At 35.4% G+C, this 23,154-nt stretch overlaps 2 long non-coding RNA genes across 2 annotated transcripts in view; one reads left to right on the top strand and one right to left on the bottom strand.

Moving 5' to 3' along the window:
- Positions 1-17,245, top strand: part of LOC140155024 (uncharacterized) — a 95,796-nt gene extending 78,551 nt beyond the window's left edge. The window contains exon 2 of the long non-coding RNA XR_011859336.1: positions 17,152-17,245. This is a non-coding gene — a long non-coding RNA (uncharacterized lncRNA). The remainder of the gene's footprint in view (positions 1-17,151) is intronic.
- LOC140155023 (uncharacterized) lies at positions 17,038-22,236 on the bottom strand. The gene is made up of 2 exons (XR_011859335.1): positions 18,806-22,236; positions 17,038-18,767 (listed from the first exon to the last, which is right to left on the bottom strand). It is a non-coding gene; the product is annotated as an uncharacterized lncRNA (long non-coding RNA).
- Between the last annotated feature and the right edge of the window lie 918 nt (positions 22,237-23,154).

The following is a 23,154-nucleotide window of genomic DNA, read 5'->3' as shown; positions in this document are numbered from 1 at the left end:
ATGCAGTTCAGTTTGCCCGGTAACAAGTTGGCAAAAACACAAAATGCCATTGCCGATTGTCTGAATAAGCGTTCACAATTTATTCCCGTTCGAGATATTGCCCGTATCGCAGGTTTTATTATCTCTGCATCCGACGCTATCGGTCGTTTGACAAGATTGTTTTCTAGATATTTGTTCAGATTTATCGAAACTCGCAATTCATGGTCAAGTAAGGTTTTTCTTTCTGAAGGTGCTATCAGCGAATTACAATTTTGGTACAAAAATATAGCACGCGTGAATGGTCAGCCTATAAAACCCATTTTTTGTGCAACAGCCGCAGTGTATTCCGACGCAAGTGATTCGGGTTTTGGGGGGTTTTCAGTTCAGATCAGCTGGTCGATTCAGTGTGTTCGGGAGTATGGTCCGAGGCCGAAAGTCGTGAAAGTTCAACAAGTCGTGAACTCAGAGCCATTTTGTATGTACTCCGCACACCGTCATCATCCCTATATCTTCGTGTTAAAAATTGCCGTGGTAGTACGATAAATCCTCACGTTTTTCAACAACTACGCATGGTGATTTTGAGCTATTTTGTTCGAGATAGGCCGTGCGACTCAGGCTATGCATACAATTTGAGATTTTGAGAGCCGGCCACACTGTTTCTATTCTATGTTTTACGATTTTCGCATGATTTGAAATCCTGAGTAAAAACTTTGATAATATTCAACTCTTTGAGAAAATTATTTTATAAAGGAATGCTGGTAAAACCAGGTGCAATACAATGTACATTATTGACACACTATCACGCTCTTTATCTTCGTCAATAATAGAATAATCGATTTCAATCGAATTGAATGCATGAGTTTGTAGTTGACTACTGAGCGACCTAAGCGATCGATTGCTAGCCAATCAGATAGAACTCCTTTTCTTGCGTTCAGTGAAATACCACTCGCCTGTCGCTCACTACCACTCGCCCGTCGCTCACCAACGGAGTATTAAATTTATATTTATCGTATAGGACGTCGACGGTGTGCTCCGCTCATTAGGACCAAAACTATCGGGTAAAAAGTTGAAGTGGTTTACCGATAGCCAGAACGCTTGTCGTATTATTTCCGTGGGTAGTACAAACCCCAATTTACACGATTTAAGTATCAATGTGTTCAATTGTTGTTTACAGTTTGACATCATTATTGAGCCTGAATGGCTCCCGCGTGATCTCAATACACGAGCAGATGAGTTAAGTAGGATCATTGATCCGGATGATTGGTTTTTGAATCGCAGTGTTTTCACATTTTTGGACAATCAATTTGGTCCACACACCATTGATAGATTTGCATCATATTACAATGCACAAATCCCTCGTTTCAATTCAAGATATTGGAATCCTGGTTGTGTAGCGGCTGACTGTTTTACGCAGAATTGGGTTCACGAGAACAATTGGGTCTGCCCTCCCGTTTCCATGATTTTGAACGCAGTGAAGCACATGATGAAATGCAAAGCATACGGAACTGTGATAGTTCCAGAATGGCCATCCGCATCATTTTGGCCAGTCCTTTCACCAAAATTGGGTTCTTTGAAGAAATATTTGGTGACTCACGTGATTTTGCCAAATTTGCAAGATTTGTGTAAGCCAGGTCGAGGGCAGTGCATTGCTTACAAAAAAGGAAAGCGTTTATTTGAAAACGCTTTGCCGTTCAACTTGATTGCCATGAGATTCGATTTCAGAAAAGCATAAAAAAGGACTATTATCACGGTTATTGTATCTAAGTGAAAATGCGCACATGTATCCGAGTTGTTTGTAATCCATGAGTGATTTTGTATTGTTTGCAGTCCATGAGTGACTAAAGAAACAGTCTATGAGAGACTTATCAATAACATGAATTCATTTGATAAACGATGTAATAAAGAACTGTTTGCAATCCATGATGGATTTTTTACATAGTCCATGAGAGATTATTTGATCCAGTCTATGAAAGACTACGCAGTAATCGAAATATTTTTTGACAGTTCACCAGTCCTTGATTATATAATCATCATTATCAATTTATATTGAGAGAAAGAGCATGTAAATAGTAATTTAACGTCAGATTTATAGTCCACGAGCGACAGAAGATAAATAAATAAACCAATTTCACGAAGAGTATGTAATTTATATGTCAACGATATCAAATTCAGAGGTTTTTTTGATTTAATTAAGATGTTTTGTCAATTCTTTGCCAATTTGGTCCTGATCATGATTTTTAAATCAAAAAACATAATTTGTATCAGAATTTGTCAATTATTTCGTATGTTGTAATAAGATGTTACCGCAGTTTCTATTGCAATATTTCGTTTTCACTCACAGCCACCTCATTTAATTTTTCAGATGTACTAGACAGTGGAGTTTGGAGCGAGTTTTCATCTGATACTAACATTAGCAACAACGAATATCTCTCTGGTTTAGTTTCGTCTCTTCAAGACACTGCAGCTGCATTGGCTTCAAAAGCCGGGTCTACTACGGACAAATATCGCGGAGGCTGGAAGCGGTGGAAGTCTTTCGCACTTCAGTTTAATTTGAAAGTTTTTCCCGTCAAAGCTACTGAGTTAGATTTATATATTGAGCATTTAAAGGCTTCGGCATCTTCTGTAGCTCCAATCAGTGGCGTAGATTTCTTTTTGACATTGGGGGGGATGAAGTTGGAAAAAAATCTTGAAGTATAGTCAATCCAGCACCCTTTGGCGACATAATTAGTTAATGATATAAATGCGCGCGAAGCGCGAGAAAATTTTTGCTATTTTGAAGCTAAACTGATGAAATATGGTGTAAATGTAGATTAAATGCGCGCGAAGCGCGCGAAAATTTGCACTTTGGGGGCTAAAATGGGCAAATATGAGGTTAATTTGGTCAGAAACCCATTATCAGGCGTCAACATTGGGGGGATGATTGTATGGACCACCCCCTGGCAAAATATTGGGGGGATTTATCCCCCCCCCCCCCATCCCCCGGGATCTACGCCTATGGCTCCAATTGATACGGCTGTATACAGTATAAGGTGGGCACACAATTTGGCAGGTGTACCATCTCCCACAGATGATAATTTTGTTAAATTGATCGTAGAAGGAAGTAGGCGTCAGCTTGCAAAATGTAAATCACCAAAAGAGCCTATATCTTCTGAGGTTCTAGCAAAATTGGTAGCCGATAAAGGCGATTCGAATGCCTCATTGTTTGATCTTCGTTTACTATTTATATGTCTCGTGTCTTTTGCCGGCATGCTAAGATGTGAAGAGATTATATCTTTACGTGTACGTGATATTACATTTATCCGATCATATGTCTATATTTTTACCAAAGAGGAAAAATGACCAATTAAGGCAAGGGCATTCAGTTTATATCGCCAGATCAGGCAATCCTACTTGCCCAGTTGCTATGGCGGAGCGTTTCATCGAAATGTTGGGAATCGCAGATAAGGCGTCGCATCCGGTAGTTTGCGGATTTCGTCGTTCAAAACGTCAAGGTTTGAAACCCACAACAAAAGCGATTTCATATACTACTGCGAGAGAGTTGATCTTAGCTGGTTTATCTCCTTACGTCAGCGATCCTACCACTCTGGGTACTCATAGTTTAAGAGCAGGGGCGCAACCGAAGCCGCCTCTACGGGTTCGGTAAATGAAAGATGTATTACTAGGCAAGGAGGATGGAAATCTTCGATATCCAAGGACATGTACATTAAGGACTCAATGTCAAGTAAATTATCTGTGTCACGTGCGATGAAGCTTTAAGTGTCATATTTCATGATCGTTAAATTTTAGGCGTAAATTGGCTAATTTTTGGTAAGTCTATCCCGTTTTAACACCCCTTTCCGAACTTTTTTTTTTTCGCGAGATAGCTTGCGTGTGTGGCCGCACCTATACCATGATTAAAACATGTGTAACTTTAATGAACAAAACAAGAATTATTTAGACTGGTGTGTTTTATTGGTTTTCGGGTTGGTATGTATGCATTCGGGGCTAAGATGAGATTGATAAATTCACTTCGTTACGTGTTTAGAAGGGAATTGTTATCTCTTCGTAAGTGTGAGATCGATCAGTTAGTGTTATGCAAATGGGGTAGTGATGCGAGAAGTTTTTGTGTTGAGGTAATTTGGGCCATTCGCGGTCACCACGCCATACGATTCATTTTTTTCCCGGGGCCCTATAATATATATATATACATGTATATCATGCAGTTCATAATTTGTAATAATTAGATTAGGAGATATATTTTGCTCTTGTTATTGAATTTTTTTCTAAATTAGTGATTGACCTTGGAGCATTCCAAAAAGTTTTGTCGTTCTGTTAACGCTTGGTCGCCATCGGGGGCCGGATAGGAATTTCCAGAGTATTTTCCCTGATTTGGTCAGGTTTTCTCTCTGTTTTCGCCTATCCCAAGGTCTTTTGGGTTTTGTCATTGGTTTCATTGCATGTATTATGATGCCATTATCATTCGCATCTTTTGATGATTGAAAATGTGAATATTTCATTCCACCAATTTCAGCTTATATTGTTCTTTTCAATCATTTTCTCGTTCCTATACTTCTAAGTGTATACATTTGTCAAAAGGACACTCTTGGATCACGAAGTCAGCCATTTATTGATATCCAATGTTTATGTCATAAAGTTATTATTTATTTGTGTAGTTAAAAGGTCATTATCTTCATGATAAACTCGTGGTTATAACCTGTTTCGTGTTTTATGTCCTTGGACAGTTCCATTTCAGTGTCAGTTGATATGCGTTCAATCGCAGTTATTCGATCACGAAATGATCAAAACCATGATGGTTTGAATATGAATCAGCAGTGGAAAGTGGAAAGTATTTAATATTGTGAAAATATCAAAAATTCACGATTTGTTTAATTCATTTATTAAATTTATTAGTTTTTAATATGCGCACTTGCAGCAATTATGTCAGGCAAAAGGATTTGTTAAAGTGAGTACATTATTTAACAGTTTATGCGCCAGAATTTCAACAATGTCAATGATAATGCATAATGTCAACGTTAATAATAAGAATAATGTTAATTATAATAATTATAATAATAATTGTATTGTATAGTAGATATTATATGATGTAGGGCGCGAGATAACTTGCGTGTGTGGCCGCACCTATACCATGATTAAAACATGTGTAACTTTAATGAACAAAACAAAACAAGAATTATTTAGACTGGTGTGTTTGATTGGTTTTCGGGTTGGTATGTATGCATTCGGGGCTAAGATGAGATCGCAACGCTCCTTCGCCTCCGAGGGAAATATCTATGAATAGCACATCCAACAGCGCCCCCACGTGTTAATTGGGGCTGAAGAAAGTCTAGCGAATTGCAGACAGAAAGCTACCCAAAAGGTGAGCTAATTTACTGCTGTAGAGAAACAAGATTTGTTTAATATTTGCAAAAATGTTTGCAAAAATAGTTTACAATAACATTTTTTGAAACATTTGAAAATATTGTTGTAGTGTGTTTTCATTAAAAACGTTTTAAACGTTATCATGACTTTTATATTACCCGACATTTTAATGTTAGGCCTATTAAAACGTTTTTACCTAAACCAAAAGCCGAAATATAACTTATTTAAAACGTTTTTAAAACGTTTTTGTGTTTGTTGGGGTGATTGCTATCTTCAGAAGATAGTAAAAATAATAATCATTAAAAAAATCATTAAAAATATAGAAAAAAGTAGAGGTATTAATTATTTTCTTTGTAGGCCCTAAATCCTATCTACAGAAGATAGCAAGCAAACCAAAAAAAACACATGCAAAATAATAATGTTCCTAAAAACATACGGGAACCCTGAGGATTCAGTGCGTAAAATCACGGGGCAAAACGGCTATAATTGGCCGCGCGGCCAATAGGTCGAATGCAAATCTATAAAGAAATTTTAAAATGAAGTAGCTGACCAAAATTTAAAACGGCACTTATATAGCAGAGATTATCAGGAACATGAAGGAACAAATAAGAAACTAAATAAAAATCAAAACAAAAACGAAACAAAACAACGATGATTCAGTAGCCAAGAAATTACCTTTTGACTCATATAAACCCGCCGTAATTGCTATCTTCAGAAGATAGTAAAAATAATAATCATTAAAACCCATTAAAAATATAGAAAAAAAGTAGAGGTATTAATTATTTTCTTTGTAGGCCCTAAATCCTATCTACAGAAGATAGCAAGCAAACCAAAAAACATGCAAAATAATAATGTTCCTAAAAACATACGGCAAACCTGAGGATTCAGTGCGTAAAATCACGGGGCAAAACGGCTATAATTGGTCGAATGCAAAGCTATAAAGAAATTAAAAAAATGAAGAAGCTGACCAAAGTTTAAAATGGCACTGGTATAGCAGAGATTATCAGGAACATGAAGGAACAAATAAGAAACTAAATCAAAATCAAAACAAAAACAAAACAAAACAATGATGATTCAGGACGCAAGAAATTACCTTTTGACTCATATAAACCCACCGTAATTGCTATCTTCAGAAGATAGTAAAAATAATAATCATTAAAAAACCCATTAAAATATAGAAAAAAGTAGAGGTATTAATTATTTTCTTTGTAGGCCCTAAATCCTATCTACAAAAGATAGCAAACAAACCAAAAAAACATGCAAAATAATAATGTTCCTAGGCCGAATGCAAAGCTATAAAGAAATGAAAAAAGGAAGAAGCTGACCAAAATTTAAAACGGCACTTATATAGCAGAGATTATCAGGAACATGAAGGAACAAATGTGATGCGATCAAGCAAAATCAGTCGGAACTCGGAAATATTGATTCTGAGATATACTCAAATAAAGGAAATATTTTCTTTTGTTTCCTTTTGTTATGGAAACTGTTTAATTGCTCATATCTTTATAACTGGTTGTTCAATTACAATGGGGCTTTCTGCAAAATCTAGCTATGTAAATGCTTTTCACTATCCAATAAGAAACAGAAAATTTAATATTGCCGAGTTCCGACTGATTTTGCTTGATCGCATCACAAATAAGAAACTAAATCAAAATCAAAACAAAAACAAAAGAAAACAAAACAACGATGATTCAGTACGCAAGAAATTACCTTTTGACTCATAGGCCTATAAACCCGCCGTAATTGCTATCTTCAGAAGATAGTAAAAATAATAATCATTAAAAAACCCATTAAAAATATAGAAAAAAGTAGAGGTATTAATTATTTTCTTTGTAGGCCCTAAATCCTATCTACAGAAGATAGCAAGCAAACAAAAAAAAAACATGCAAAATAATAATGTTCCTAAAAACATTGCCTAGTGTTATGACGCTATTTGCTTTCCATAGCTAATTTAAATATATATCGCTCCGCGGCGTCCTCTCCTCAATTACCCCGGACTATTATTCTGGGCAGTTGTCAGCCAGCCATAGCCGGAGGATGAACTAAGAATATTTCGCTCATCTATTATATTATTGTGATCACTTTGTTGATGAGAAATTAAAGTTTATTTGTGAAGTTATATTTTGCTCTCCGTTTGTTTCTGTTGAGTCTTTCCCCGTCTCAGATGGAAGATCTACTAGCCATGTATTTGGTTTAATTTCTAGTAATCAGATAACTGGTTGGTGGATCTTCACATCAATTCTGAGTCATAATAAATGGTGCAGAATCCAATCTTTTCCGGTACCAAGCAAGCTGTGACTGGCTGTCAGCTGCCCCTGGTGGGAAAAACCAACCCCCAGGTAAGTTAATTTGGTATTATTATTTCTAGCAATATTGAATTGATTCATTGTATATATATTAGGCCTATGTGATATTTTTGATAGATTAAGTGAAATACGCTTCTAGTGATTTCCCGCCAAAGTTGTTTTATGGCGCGAAGAATTTTGTTGCGTGTTTTCTGTTTTCGGCCATTTTGTGAATAATATTGCAGCGTGATATTCTTGTATTGATACAGTGTATATTAATGTACAAGTAAATGTGATTATGGCTCCTCCTATAATAAGCCACTTAGCCCTAGGCAAGGCCTATTTAGACACAGGTGAAGGTGCGGGAGGTCAAGGCGAAGGTGAAGTTTCAATAGACGATATAATGGCTGAATTACAGAGTATGGACGATAGATTCAAGAGTTTGGAAAAAGATGTTCGAGACGCCGAACAAAGGGTTGAACGAACTCATCGTAATCAATATCAGTCGCCTCATCAAGCACATAACAATGCAAATGGGTCATTCAACTCAGGCCAGTCCAGAAATTTCAGGCCGCCCATTGTATGCTATAGATGTGGACGATAATCATATGCGTCGTCGTTGTTATGAAAGGTTCCATATTGATGGGCGTCCTTTAAACTGAATGACCCATCTGATACTATTCAAACTGTAAATGCAGAACAAGTTCAGGAAAATTCAGATGGGAAAATAGGTATCTTACCTGAACGATTAAATTGTCAAACTCCTGTGAACAATTACTCTCCGTGTGAAGATGTTTGTGATCAGAGTCATACTTTGTATCCAACTAATGAGCAGGTAATACATGCACAAACTGTACAGAAATTTATTTCGAATGATTGTAATGTAAACAAGAGCAGTAATTCTCCGTGTAATTCAGCCCAAGTTCCGCGCAAGGGAAAATTTGATTCAAATTTTGCCGCGTCTGAATGCGATAGTGATAACGTTGAAACAGATTTTGATGAAGAAGTTTATATTTCTGTCACTATTGGTAGCCAAAACATTGACTGTTTAATTGACACTGGTTGTACAATGAATCTAATCGATCATGAGTACTGGCATTCTTTGGAATTGTCACACCAAATTGCAGTGTCAAGACCGCGATTAACAAAAGCCCGTACCGCTAACAAATCTGTGTTGCAAATCAGTGGTTTTGTTGTTGTTCCGTTGTTTATTGAAGGTGCAAAATTTCTCGTGCCAATGTATATTGCTCGAAATCTTAGTCAGGAAATCATGTTGGGAAAGAGATTTCTAAAACAGCATAAGGCCAGATTAGATTTTAACACACAGAAATTGCGATTGTTTAAGAGGAGTAATTTACGTGTAATTGAAAGGCAAGAAATTCCACCTCATTCACAATCAGTGGTGCGTGCGAGGTTATCGAATAATCTTCCAAAAGGCACAATAGGATTATGTCAGGGAGGACGGAGAGTCACTGCTTTAGGAGTATTGATTGCCAATACAGTATCAAGTGTTCAACCTATTGCTAACAAATCTAGTTGTAGTACTCAATTACTTGTGTTAAACACTAGCAATGAACCAATTGTGTTGTATCCTAGAACAAAACTTGGTACATTTACACTTGTAAATAACAGTGAAATCATTTACCGATATAGATGACTCTGTAGTAGATGAAGTACCTGTATCATCAGTCCATGTAAAAGCACAGAATTCGCCAGATCCTAAGGTACGTGAAGTTCTTTCTCAGGTCAATTTCAATGATTCTCATTTAACTGAAACCGATTCTGATATGTTATCTGATCTTATATCTGAGTATGTAGACGTTTTTCAAACCAAAGATAGTCCTAGAGGAAGATATACGAAAATTGAGCATGTCATAAGAACTGGTAATCATCCGCCAATCAAATGTCGTCCTTATAGACAACCTCCTCATGTGCAAGCTGAAATACGTAAGCAAGTCAATCAGATGTTAGAAGATGGTTTAATCAGAGAATCCACCAGTAGTTGGGAGTTTTCCTGTTGTAATGATTCCTAAACCTGATGGTACACTAAGATTCTGTTGTGATATGAGATTATGTAACCAAATTGTGGAAAAGAATAATTTTCCTCTACCTCACATAGATGATGCGTTAGATAGCTTAGGCGCAGGAACACCAAATTATTTTTCCACACTAGATTTAGCGTCAGGTTATTACCAAATTGGACTTGAAGAAAGCTCAAAACAAAAGAGTGCTTTCATTACACAAGATGGGTTGTATGAGTTTAATGTAATGCCAATGGGGTGTACAAATTCTCCAGCCACGTTTCAAAGAGTTATGCAAGAAGTGTTCAGAGGTTTAAATTGGAAATTTGTATTAATATATCTTGATGATGTAATAGTGTTTTCCAATTCTTTTAATGAACATGTAGATCATTTGAGACAAGTGTTTCAGAGGTTGAGAGAAGCCAATTTGAAGCTCAAGCCTAAAAAGTGTACTTTTGCTCAAGAACAGGTACGTTATTTAGGACACATTGTAAGTAAAGATGGGATAGCTACTGATCCAGAGAAAACCAAAGTAGTCCAAGAGTATCCAGTTCCAACGAAGGTATCGGAAGTAAGATCATTTCTAGGTTTTGTAGGCTATTATAGGAAGTACATTAGAGATTACAGTAAAATAGCCGCACCTTTAACATATCTCACTCGGAAAGATGTTCAATTTATTTGGTCAAAAGAGTGTGCAGAAGCGTTTGAAATCCTGAAACAAAAGCTAGTAGAACCTCCAATTCTTGCCTACCCTCGTTTTGATGGTACTCAATTTATGTTGCAAACAGACGCCAGTATAAGAGGTCTTGGTTTCATTTTAGCACAGGTACAAGATGGTGAAGAGAAGGTAATTTGTTATGGAGGTAGAGCTTTGCATGATTCCGAAAAGACGTATACAACTACTGAACTTGAAGCTTTGGCTGTGGTTGAAGGGATTAAGAAATATTCCCCATACCTTCAACATACTGTAAAGTTCATAATTCAGACTGATCACTGTGCATTGAAATGGTTGTTTGGTCAAAAGCGTACAACAGGTCGCCTCGCAAGATGGGTACTGAAGTTACAATCATATACTTATGAAGTAGTCCATAAAAGAGGATGTAAGAACGGTAATGCAGATGCACTAAGTAGAATACCAACTCAAGTGTCAGAATCTTGTAATTCATGTAACTCATATCATGTTGACTCCCCTACTTCCTCAGAAACAGATTCAAACTGGACAGAATGTGGCTTGGAGACAATGACTGATGATGTTATCAATGACTCTCCTGCGTCAGAGACAAGGCCAGATCCAGAAGTGAATACTGTTCGAAATCTGAGATTTCAGAGGAATAGACGACTGGATGGAGACAAAAAAGTATGTAGATATTCAAAAAGTTCCTTCTTTACCAACTGATGTTAATGTGGACCATTTCAAAGATGCTCAATTAGCTGATCCTTTTGCTGGTCCCATGATAAGATTTTTGGATGAAGACATATTGCCTGATAATCAAAGACAAGCACGTGATATTTTATTGCAGTCAGATCAATACTATGTCCATGAAGGTATTTTGTATCATATATGGCACACACCCGCCAAACGTCACATGCCAGAAAGAAATACTGTGCAATTTTATGTACCTGTAACCATGATTGATATCATACTTAACAACTGTCATGATAATGTTTTAGCAGCTCATTTTGGTTTTCAGAGAACATATCACAAAATCCGCCAAAGATATTTCTGGAAACGTATGTATAGAGATGTTGACAATTGGGTAAGATCGTGTATATCTTGTGCTCAGAGAAAAACACATAGACACAAAGTTAGAGCTCCCATGATGACCATGAAGGTCCCCAGTGCATTTGAACGTGTAAGTGTGGATATCTTGGGTCCTCTACCTATTACAACCAATGGTAATCGGTATGTATTGTGTTTTACAGATCACTGTACCAGATGGCCTATCTTAGTTCCAATTAAGACTATTGATGCAGCCACAGTAGCTAGAGCATTCTTTGATCATATTATATGTCAACATGGTTGTCCGCAATATTTGCTTAGTGATCGAGGTACAAATTTCCTCAGTAAACTGGTGCTTGAAGTGTGTAGAATTATGCGTACATCAAAGTTGAATACAAGTAGTTATCATCCACAGTGTAATGCTATCCAGGAACGTTTTAACTCTGTTATCTTAGATACCTTGTCACACTATGCTAATGAGTATCAGACAAACTGGGATGAGTATATTCCAGCCATTCAATTTGCATATAGGTCTACACCAGCAGACAACTCTGTAGGATTTAGCCCTTTCTTTTTATTATATGGCAGGGAAGCAAGACTACCCTTGGATGTGACATTGATGGCTAAGAGTGAATACCCAGAGAAGACAGTGAGAGAACATATCCATCATTTGGTATCTCAATTAGAAGTGTTCCGTGCAATATCTAAGCAACATCTTGAACTTAATCAAGCTAGCATGAAAGACCGTTATGATGAACATGCAAGTGATGTACAGTTTCAGGTGGGTGATACAATTTGGTTATATATTCCAGCCACTCAACCAGGCTTGTCCAAGAAGCTCATGAAATTTTGGTCAGGACCATACTTACTCGTAGAGCAAACGGGGCCCGTGAATTTCCGTGTTCGAAATCTGACAAACAATAAGTTGATGTCAGCCCCAGTGCATGTTAATCGAATGAAGTTTGCCTATGATCGATATGCCAGACCAGAAAATCATGTCATGCCCAAAGATTTTGTGCAAAGGGATCCTCTAGAAGATGTTGTAGATGCTGATTGTCCAGATGACTCGTTTGCCCCACTTATGGCATCCCAGGAATTGGATAAGCGCATATCTTTTGTACCGGGTCTACCTTTGACTCCTGTTACCACAAGTAGTGAGTATGAAGTAGAGAAGATTTTACGTGGTAGGTACAGGGACAACAAGCTTCAGTATCTTATCAAGTGGCGTGATTTCCCAAGTTCCAGAAATACTTGGGAGCCGGCTGATAATTTAAACCCAGCTGCTTTGGACTATTTGAAAAGTAATCCTGTAAAGATATCTGGCAAAAGCAGATGAATGTGTTGCAATTAAATTTTGTAATACTAATGTTGTGCATAGAGCAGATTGTAATTTATGAATTTTTGAAAACTTTGTTTATGGAATTTTGGATGTATTCATTTTCCAAATTATGTGGAGAATAAAGCAGATTGTAATTTCAATTATGAATTTTTGAATTGAAAATTGTGTGTTTATGGAATTTTGGCTGTATTAATTTTTCAAAATTTGAAGAATTTAAGAAAGGCAGCGTGTGTTATGTTATGATGTTTACTGTATAAATCATGTTATATTGTATATGGTATACGGTATTCTTATGATTATGGAATTAAGAAATATGCTAAATTAGATAGTATGTATGTGTTTTACTTATACTGTGTATTTTGCTTGAGTTTATATTTCAGAGAATTCGAGTCGTGCTGAATGGATTATGGAGTTCTTCGGTCATTTTCGTGGTCAATCATCTGAACAATAGGTGCATTTGGATTTGAACTTGACACAGAAGAATTTTGTTCCAGTTGGTATGCAATATGTGTGATTCTGAAATGATTGTGAATTTTCGTCAGTACAATATTTGTGTGATTCCAGAATAAGATTTGATTCAGAAATAAAGAAATATTATACGGGTTATTAACTGTGACCTGATACATGACATCATTCTATGCAAAGTATGGTGCGCAACTTTAAAACCCTTTTCCATATGGAACTTTGCATACGATTTTCATGTAAGCCGTTATATTCTGAATCAAATATTATCCAGCTATTTGTCTTCAGATCTGAATGTCTAAGTGCAATTTCGTCGTGTGGAATTGTTTCGTCGTTTTCGTCAAGTACTGTATCTACGGGAGGAACTGCGTCTTATTTCACAATGTTGGTGCATTGAAAACTGCAATTATATGAAGAAATTAATTCGTCTGTTATTTATATTGACATCCGTCATCAGTTATCGTCTAATTGCAAAAGCAATTTTTATTACGTCATGTTTAAAATTTTATGGAAAACATGATCTGAATCACACCGACAAATTAAATGTCAAGTTCATCACGCAAGTGTCAAGTTCAACGTCAAGATCAGCGTCAAGTACAGGGATTCAGCGATTCAAGATTATGAACTCTAGGGTTAATTTTAAGGTGTAGTTTAAGGTGTAGAGTAAGATCTTCGCACTTTCTGAAACACATGGAACTTGACATTGTAAATGCCCAGTTTGGGGATTGTGCAAGGTCTTGGTCGATGTCTTTCAGAATTGTGTTAGTTTGTCATCCCCTTTTCCCCTTTTCCTTGTCTGCTGTACGAGCTTCAGAGTTTTAAAAGATGTTGTTTTTAAAAATAATTTTCTCCCCATCCAATCGTGTTTTGGAGTTAAATGTTTCAGATTAAAAAGTTGCAGTTAATTATTAGTCATGCAGTTACTTGATGAAATGTTATGTCTGATGTTAAAGTTTATGTTAAAAAGATATAATCATATGTTGAATCAATTCAAATTGCTATTTTAAAAAGTTATATTATTAAAATTAGAATTGTCAGGCGCCAATTCCAGAAAGGCAGGGCGTGTGTTATGACGCTATTTGCTTTCCATAGCTAATTTAAATATATATCGCTCCGTGGCGTCCTCTCCTCAATTACCCCGGACTATTATTCTGGGCAGTTGTCAGCCAGCCATAGCCGGAGGATGAACTAAGAATATTTCGCTCATCTATTATATTATTGTGATCACTTTGTTGATGAGAAATTAAAGTTTATTTGTGAAGTTATATTTTGCTCTCCGCTTGTTTCTGTTGAGTCTTTCCCGTCTCAGATGGAAGATCTACTAGCCATGTATTTGGTTTAATTTCTAGTAATCAGATAACTGGTTGGTGGATCTTCACATCAATTCTGAGTCATAATACTAGTAACACGCGTTCTAGCTGATGATTCAGTACGGCGAATCTGAGGATTCAGTGCGCAAAATCCCAGGGCAAAACGGCTATAATTGGCGGCGCTTAGAAAAAAAATAGCCAATAGGCGAATGCAAAGCTATAAAGAAATGAAAAAATGAAGAAGCTGACCAAAATTTAAAACGGCACTTATATAGTAGACATTATCAGGAACATGAGGAAAAAAATAAGATGCAAAACAAAATAAACAAACAAACAACAACAACAACAACAACAACAACAACAACAACAACAACAACAACAACAACAATCAAACAATGATGGTTCAGTACGCTAGAAATTTCCTTCTGACTTATATAAACCCGCCGTAATTGCTATCTTCAGTAGATAGTAAAAATAATAATCATTAAAAAATCGTTAAAAATAGAAAAGTAGAGGTATTAATTACTTTCTTTGTAGGCCCTACATGCTATCTACAGAAGATAGCAAGCAAACCAAAAAACATGCAAAATAATTATGTTCCCAAAAACATTGATAACACGCGTTCTAGATGATGATTCAGTACGGCAAACCAGAGGATTCAGTGCGTGAGATCACGGGCAAAACGGCTATAATTGGCCACGCTGCTTAGAAAAAAAATAGCCAATAGGCGAATGCAAAGATATAAAGAAATTTTAAAATGAAGAAGCTGACCAAAATTTAAAACGGAACTTATATAGTAGAGATTATCAGGAAAAAAAAAAAAAAAATAAGATACAAAACAAAAAAGTGTTTCACAGAGCAATTTGGACAAAGTTCTTCCATAAAATTGGTAGAATTGATTCCCCATTTTGTGGTTTTTGTAATAATTCTGAGGAATCCTTGGTGCATTTATTTTGTGATTGTGATAAAATTAAATGCTTGTGGAACTGTCTGACCCAATTTATTAAAAGGAAAACTGGTGACAAGATTACAATTTCTAACTACAAAAAAAATGTTTGGGATTAATGTCTCTGACTCTGAGCACAGAATTGTAATCAACTTTCTTGTATTATGTTTGAAGTTTTATATTCATAGATGTAAATTTCAAAAGACTTCTCCCAGTTTCCAAGCTTTTATGAACTTTGTGAGATTGAAACTAAATACAGAGTATAGGATTGCAAGGTAAAGGTAATTTGGGCAAACATTTCAAGAAATTTACATTTGACCTTAATGAGGACTGAAGTCACTTTGCCAGCCAATCTGGTTTTATTTGCATTTCCTCTTTTTTAAACTATTTTTTTTCTCATTCTGCACCTGATGAAAATAACATGGGAAACTTGTCCTTTTGTCTGTATCATTGTTTTTTGTGTTGTTTGTTTTCGTTTTGTTTTGTCCTTTTTGTGTTAAATTTTTATAACATAAAATCAGCCATCTTTTGTATTGTATTATTTGTTAATACATCATAGACAGTAACACTATGGCTGTCGAAAGATAAAAAAAAAAGATACAAAACAAAACAAAACATCAAACAATGATGGTTCAGTACGCAAGAAATTACCTTTTGACTTGTATAAACCCGCCGTAATTGCTATCTTCAGTAGAGAGTAAAAATAATAATCATTAAAAATATAGAAAAAAGTAGAGGTATTAATTATTTTCTTTGTAGGCCCTAAATCCTATCTACAGAAGATAGCAAGCAAACCAAAAAACGTGCAAAATAATACTGTTCTTAAAAACATTGCCTAACACGGGTTCTAGATTATAATTCAGTGCGCAAAAATCCCAGGGCAAAAGCGGCTATAATTGGCATACGCTAGGAAAAAAAAATAGCCAATAGGCTCAATGCAAAGCTATAAAGAAATGTTAAAATGAAAAAGCTGACCAAAATTTTAAATGGCACTTATATAGCAGAGATTACCATGAACATGATGGAACAAATAAGAAACGAAACAAAAATAAAAACAATAACAAAACAAAACAATGATTCAGCACGCAAGAAATTACCTTTTGACTTATATAAAACCGCTAATTGCTATCTTCAGTAGATATTCTTCAGTAGATATTCAAAATAACAATCATTAAAAAAATCATTAAACATAAAGAAAAAAATTGAGGTATTGATTGTTTTCTTTGTAGGCCCTAAATGCTATCTACAGAAGATAGCAAACCAAGCAAAAACAAAAACAAAACAAAAACAAACAAACATGCAAATCAACACCCATTATTTTGCAAAAATACAGTTCTCACAGTGTCAGTGTGAATTTATTTTGGCTTCATGCATATTTTAATGCACACGGCCGCTATCGCGTCTTTCATGCTGGCGAAATGCAGCCATGAAAAACTGCACTGATTGCGATGTGATTATCGGACAAGTACAATTTTGGTTCGGACGGGTAAATTTTTTTGACCTACTCGACCTACTTCCATGCCTGTCCACACACCTTTTAAAATTTCATGAAACAAGAGAGATATTTGTGAAAACAAACAAACAAACAAACAAACAAACATCAAGAACACTGTATAATATAATTTATCAAAACATTTATTGGTAGTACTGTTTATAATAAGATAGAAAAGTTTAAATATATTTCAAATCTATTTAATTAATTATAAATAAAAAGTCAAGAAAAAATAAAAGGTCCATTCAATGGTAAGTTTGAAGGTCTCCAGTCAGAATTTTTAGCAGTTTATACAATGCAATACATACAAGTAATGTAGAGCTTTGCTGAAAACATGTTATAGTTTGTTCGGCTTATAATTGGTGAGAAAAAGGCTCATAACATTGAGTATTTATATAAAACGATAACACTTATACTAAACACATCAAAAGAAATAAGTTCCCCTCTGAAAATTTCGTCATAACATCGTAAAGTAAAACTTTGTACCGTAGAAATAATTATATGATTGTTTACTAAGTGTGTTGTAAAAATGAAAGATGTCCATGACTTCATGGCTGAATGAACCCAACTTGAAGACAAAAACTGCCCTTTCCAAAAGTCACAAAGTAGGCCTATGCTTGTTAACTGCAAGGCGTATTGGGACAAGGAATGGAACTGGCCATCTTACAACTCACTGTGCTGAACGCTGCACCAAGGGGATTTGCATGGCTGAATGATCAAGAATCGATACACATTACAGTAAAAGTTCACTTGGTGAGGATTTTAAACTGCACTCAACCACATGGGGTTTTCCATTAGTAACAAGACATGAATCAACTTTTGTGACAAGCATAGGGCTAGGCCTACTTTGTGACTTTTGAAAATGGCAGTTTTTGCCTTTAATTTAGGCTCATTCAGCCTTGAAGTCAGGGAAATCTCTCATTTTCACACAGCACTTAGTAAACAGTCATATAATTATTTCAAAGTTAGTTTTATTTGTACAAAACGAAACCTTACAAAGTTATGACGACATGTTCAGAGGGGACTTATTTCTTTTGATGTGTTTAGTTGCATGTGTCTGCTTATGTGAATTTATGTGAGCATAAGTTGGGACTTTATTGATGTCCGAAAAAAAAAAAACCAAATAAAGTATTAACCAGAGCAAACTTGGGCAGATTTTAAATTTTGAGACCTGGAGGTAAAATCCTTAAGACACTGTTGGGTGTTGGCCTTACTAGGAACAATTATTTCATCATAACATCACCAAACCTCTATCAGGGACCTTCAACTATAAAGCTTACAATCAATGGATTAAGCAACCCACACCATTTTACATTAGGCTTACAATTCTTAAGAAGTCCATACTTCCAGTGGTTGATCTTTCATCAGATGTGTCTCTGACTTCATGATGTCAGATAGACATCATAAGTCTGAGACACATTTGACAAAAAGCTCGGCCACTAACACAGGGATTGGCTGCACCACTACTGAGATAACTAATGACAAAAATAATGTCATGTTTACAGTACTGACTCGAGTATAGTCCCATCCTGTTTTTAGGTAGATATTTGTCAAAATTGGGGAGGGGACTATAATCTAATTTAAAATTTTTCTTTTCTAAGTTAATTATTTTTTGGTTTTTGGAGTGTCCTTGGATGGTGACTTGGGTCTAAATGCTAGAAGAAGTATCATTCATGGTTGACTTTAAAAAAAATTTCTGCATTTTTTTAAATATGCAAAGTGATAATTTGTGTTCATGTCATACTCTATTTTGATATTAAAATGTACACAAAATGAACACACATTATCACTTTGCATATCAAAAACCACAAACAATTTTTTTAAAGTCAACCATGAATGATCCTAGCATTTAGCTCTAGGTCCAGGAACACTCCAAAACCGAAGAAAAAAGGCCAACTTTTTTACAATTCTGAAATTTTTCGAAAAGTTGGGGTGGTACTTTACTCAAAGTTGGGACTATACTCGGGTCAGTTCAGTAATACCAAAGCAGTTTCACAAGCAATATGTGGTGAGAAAGTAAGATGTGAGAAAATAGGAAACATTTGACAGCATGAGTAACTAATCTTTGAATACAAGTTGCTTATAATTAAAAGCATAACAAATTGCAGAAAATAAATTTCTTTCTATAATGTCCAATGAATACAACGCTAGCTTATTCCCAGAAAACCTGCCACCATTATCATGTATTGTGATCTCAAAAAAGAAAGTTCCCACATGTTTATTAGTGGTATAACTGAGTACAAATCATTAATTAGTAACAATAACATTAAAATACACGTTTGGAGAATATTGTTAGCTGCAGTATGTGTAAAGAGAAATCGGGATGATCGAAAAATTAATAATTGAATGAATTAAATTGAATTTGGTGCGATTTTTGATTGTGCATCATTAATTTCTCGATCATTTGGATTACTTTTACACAAGTGTGTATCATACTGCAGATACCTCTGCATGGGTTACTGCGTTTAGTTTAAGGGGTGGGGTATGAACGTTTGGACAGTATTTTTGTGGGACATGAGAGCACATCAGACATATCGAATTGCATTCTGAATACGAAGAATGTCCTTCTGATTTTTTGAAATTCGCAATATAATGCACATTTTATTGCAAATGATTAAAAATTGATATTTTTTATATTTAACAACAGTCCTCGGAGTGAACTTTCCAAATCTAATGATATGTACTTAAAGTGTATGTAGCTGGGATGAAAAGCCGATGATCAATTGAAAATGTTGACCTTTCATGATTATTGAAGATATTTATTTTCCCCCCAAAGACCTGGTGTTTTTTTTGGTGTGGGGGTGGGAATCCAAAAATAAAAATTAATTGATATCAGAAGGACATTCCTCATATTCAGAATTCAATTTGATATGTCTAATGTGCTCTCATGTCCCACCAAAAATATTGTTGAAATGTTCATACCAGAGCCCTTAATTGTGTTCCAAGTTATGCCCAAACAAAGTAGCATGGTGGGGACAATCTTTTTTGAGGTGATTACATAGAACAAGCACTGGCCAGTTCTGTCCCACATAATATTTTAACAAATAATGTGATACGATCAAGCAAAATCAGTCAGAACTCGGAAATATTAAGTTTTCAGTTTCTTATAGGATCGTAAAAAGCATTTGCAAAGCTGCATTTTACAGAAAACCCCATTGAAATTGAACAACTAATTCTAAAGATATGAGCAATTAAAGAATTTCCAAAACAGCAGGAAATAAAAGGAAATATTGCCTTTGTTTGGCTATATCTCAAAATCAATATCTCCAAGTTCCGACTGATTTTGCTTGATCGCATCGCATATCAAGATAATCAATATAAAAACAAAACAAAAATGCCAGCATTTACCCGCAATCTACTTTGACTGTTCTGTGTTGTACATTGCATATTTATCATAAACTATATAATATATACATTTTACATTTCACACTACTATTATTACAACTTAAGGATGGTTACACCCTTAGCTTGTCAGGTCAAGAGAAAAGAGTTCCAGCCAAAAACAATCTTGAAAATTAACTTTTCTTTTTATCAATTCTTTGAAAATATTGCTCAAGCCTACATAATTAAGTACCGTATTCACTCTATGAACCACCCCTAATAAGCGCCCACCCAGCGACTTTACTACACATGATCCTCTATCATTATGTGCAGGATCCATGCAACTACTCATGTATCAAACACAGAACCATCTACACATAAAATTCAGGGCTATTTTTTACATTTGCAATTATGTAAAAATATATAAAATAAGTGCTCACCCAAAACCACCCAGGGTGCTTAATGGAATGAATATGGTATATATTTATCAAACCCAATGGATCTGTTCAACATCATAATGAATTTTTCCTCACTTAAGTCCTTTTGTACTTGTACATATATGCTAGCGGGTAATTGCATGGAATCAACCATGTCTTACAATGTGATTGCTTGTTCAGTTGCCTGGATTAAAGACATACAGACGACATCATTATTTCTCATGTAAAACAACTTGGCTTTGCCTCATTGTTCTACTTAAAATAATGACGGTTGTGTTATATGAGATGATAAATGCATGACAGCAGCTAAAAACAATACCTTTTTACTCTATAGTAAGTACAGAAGAACAGGTTGTATATAAATCCACAATAAAATTTACATTCTAGGTATAATAAACACTAATGAAGCCATAGAATTAAAAAAACAGATGGTAGACTCTACATATATGTAGTCTCCACAGTATAGAGGCCATCAGTGTGACGTCATCTTGTGGGTACACTCTGCGATGTTCGTTCGATCTCCATGCGTGAAAAGCAGAAACACTGCGTCGATGCGTGAAAACAGCTGCGCCCTGTGCGTAGTGTCTGGCGCATGAACATGCGTATCATTTGTACCCACAAGATGGCAAAAGGCTGACGGCCTCTATTAACATGATTAAGGCTTTTATACACATTCATATGAAGAGCTTGTTTCCCAACCATGTTAAGTCCACAAACACATGTTTCTGATTTACCTGTGCGATATTGCAATGGGTTGTGATGCTATAGGTATAGTAATTTTTAGTTGGATGCACCATTACAAAGCAAACGGTTGATGGATTTTTGTGAGGCCTTTGGTTCCCAAATGAGAACAAATAGTCTGCATATTGTTTAACAGCACTGTTGTGGTAAATAATGGCTTGCTGATGGTACATCTCATTGGTGCAAATGTCAAACTTGTCAAAGTAATTGTGATTGTATCACACAAGTAAATGAGAAAGATGTGGATTGTGAACTTAATATGGTTTGGAAACAAGCTCTTCATAAATACAAGTAGTGTACATACAGTGCTGCCGAGAGCCACTACGGGCCCAGCGGTAAAATGCATACACAGGCACTCTTTTATTGATGATGTGCACTGTGCAGGACTTCATAAGTGGGTGGGGACATGTTAACAGCAGAGGCGTAAATTTCTCTCTAACAGTGGGGAGATGGAGGTTGGTGTTAAATCCTTAAACCCATGTTGAAGCAGATTGGAGCAAAAGTAGCGTGTTCTAACTCCTAGATTAACAAGTTTTGGGGTTTTACCAGCCCCGTAAGACCCTGGTGTAACAAACCCCTGACCCCCTCCCCCCTTGTTGGTGGCACTATGTGCATATGAATCAGCAAAATGTCTTAAAATTGAAAAAAAAAAATATACACCCAAGCACCAATTAAAAACAAAGATTGCTGTCCTCAGTGACACCAATACACTATTTTCCCTTAAATTTAAGCAAAATGGGGAGTCATGCTTCCCAATTTAACTCATGAAATCATAAGACTTTGTTTTTACAGTCTATGTCATTAAGAAATTACTACACCCCTGGCCAATTTGTGCCTATTTTGCATTTTTCTCAAAATTATAGCGCATTGGTGACAAATACGATATGTATATTATAGGGCAAGGACTACAACTACTGCACTGGAAATTTTATTTCAGCACAGACAGGAGTTTTGGAGTTACAGTCAAAAATGAGGGAAAACCAATATTTGATTAGTAAATCAATAACTACTTGCCTTGAGTTGCTGAATTTTCAGTGCAGTAGTTGTAGTCCTTGCCCCTATAATATACATATCTTACATGTCACAAATGCACTACAATTTTTGAGAAAAATGCAAAAATAAGCACAAAATTGGCCAGGGGTGTAGTATCCCCTTAAACTAAGCCTTTCGACAAAGGACATAGTCTTAGTCCAATGTGAATGGTTGATGGAATTAAACATATTACAATTTTTATATATAAAATGAGTAAGTACACACAGATGCCTACGGAAAAATATAAAGTTCTATTTACAATTATAAATCCACTTTAACATTATTGCATATCAAAGATAACATGAAAACATTATAAAATCAAGGAAACAAATGCAAATTGTAGCATTCATTGGAATGTACATACCTAAATATTATGGTATTTTAGTTTCAAGAAATTTTCTGGGAAAAAAAAAAAAGATCTATGTGATATTTAGGACAAGAAAACAAAAGGAAAATAATTTCAGTTTAAAAATTGAGATTGTATTATTTGGTAAGGTTGAGTTTAAAACTAGCACATCTTATTATTGTTGATCAATCTTTATGGTAGCAACAAAGAGTTAGGAAAATTACAATTATACAATTGAACATTAAGATTAGTATGAACATATTTTTGTTACCTGAAGTTTGATACTCCACTTGTGAAAAGGAATTACTATATTATCTAGATAACAAACATTTTGTGAAAAATTGATACATAAGGTGACGAAAAAG

Source organism: Amphiura filiformis, chromosome 6, assembly GCF_039555335.1.
Source record: "Amphiura filiformis chromosome 6, Afil_fr2py, whole genome shotgun sequence".
Lineage (NCBI taxonomy): Eukaryota > Metazoa > Echinodermata > Ophiuroidea > Amphilepidida > Amphiuridae > Amphiura > Amphiura filiformis.
Note: the sequence above shows the minus strand (reverse complement) of the source record. Positions and strands in the feature narration are given on the sequence as shown.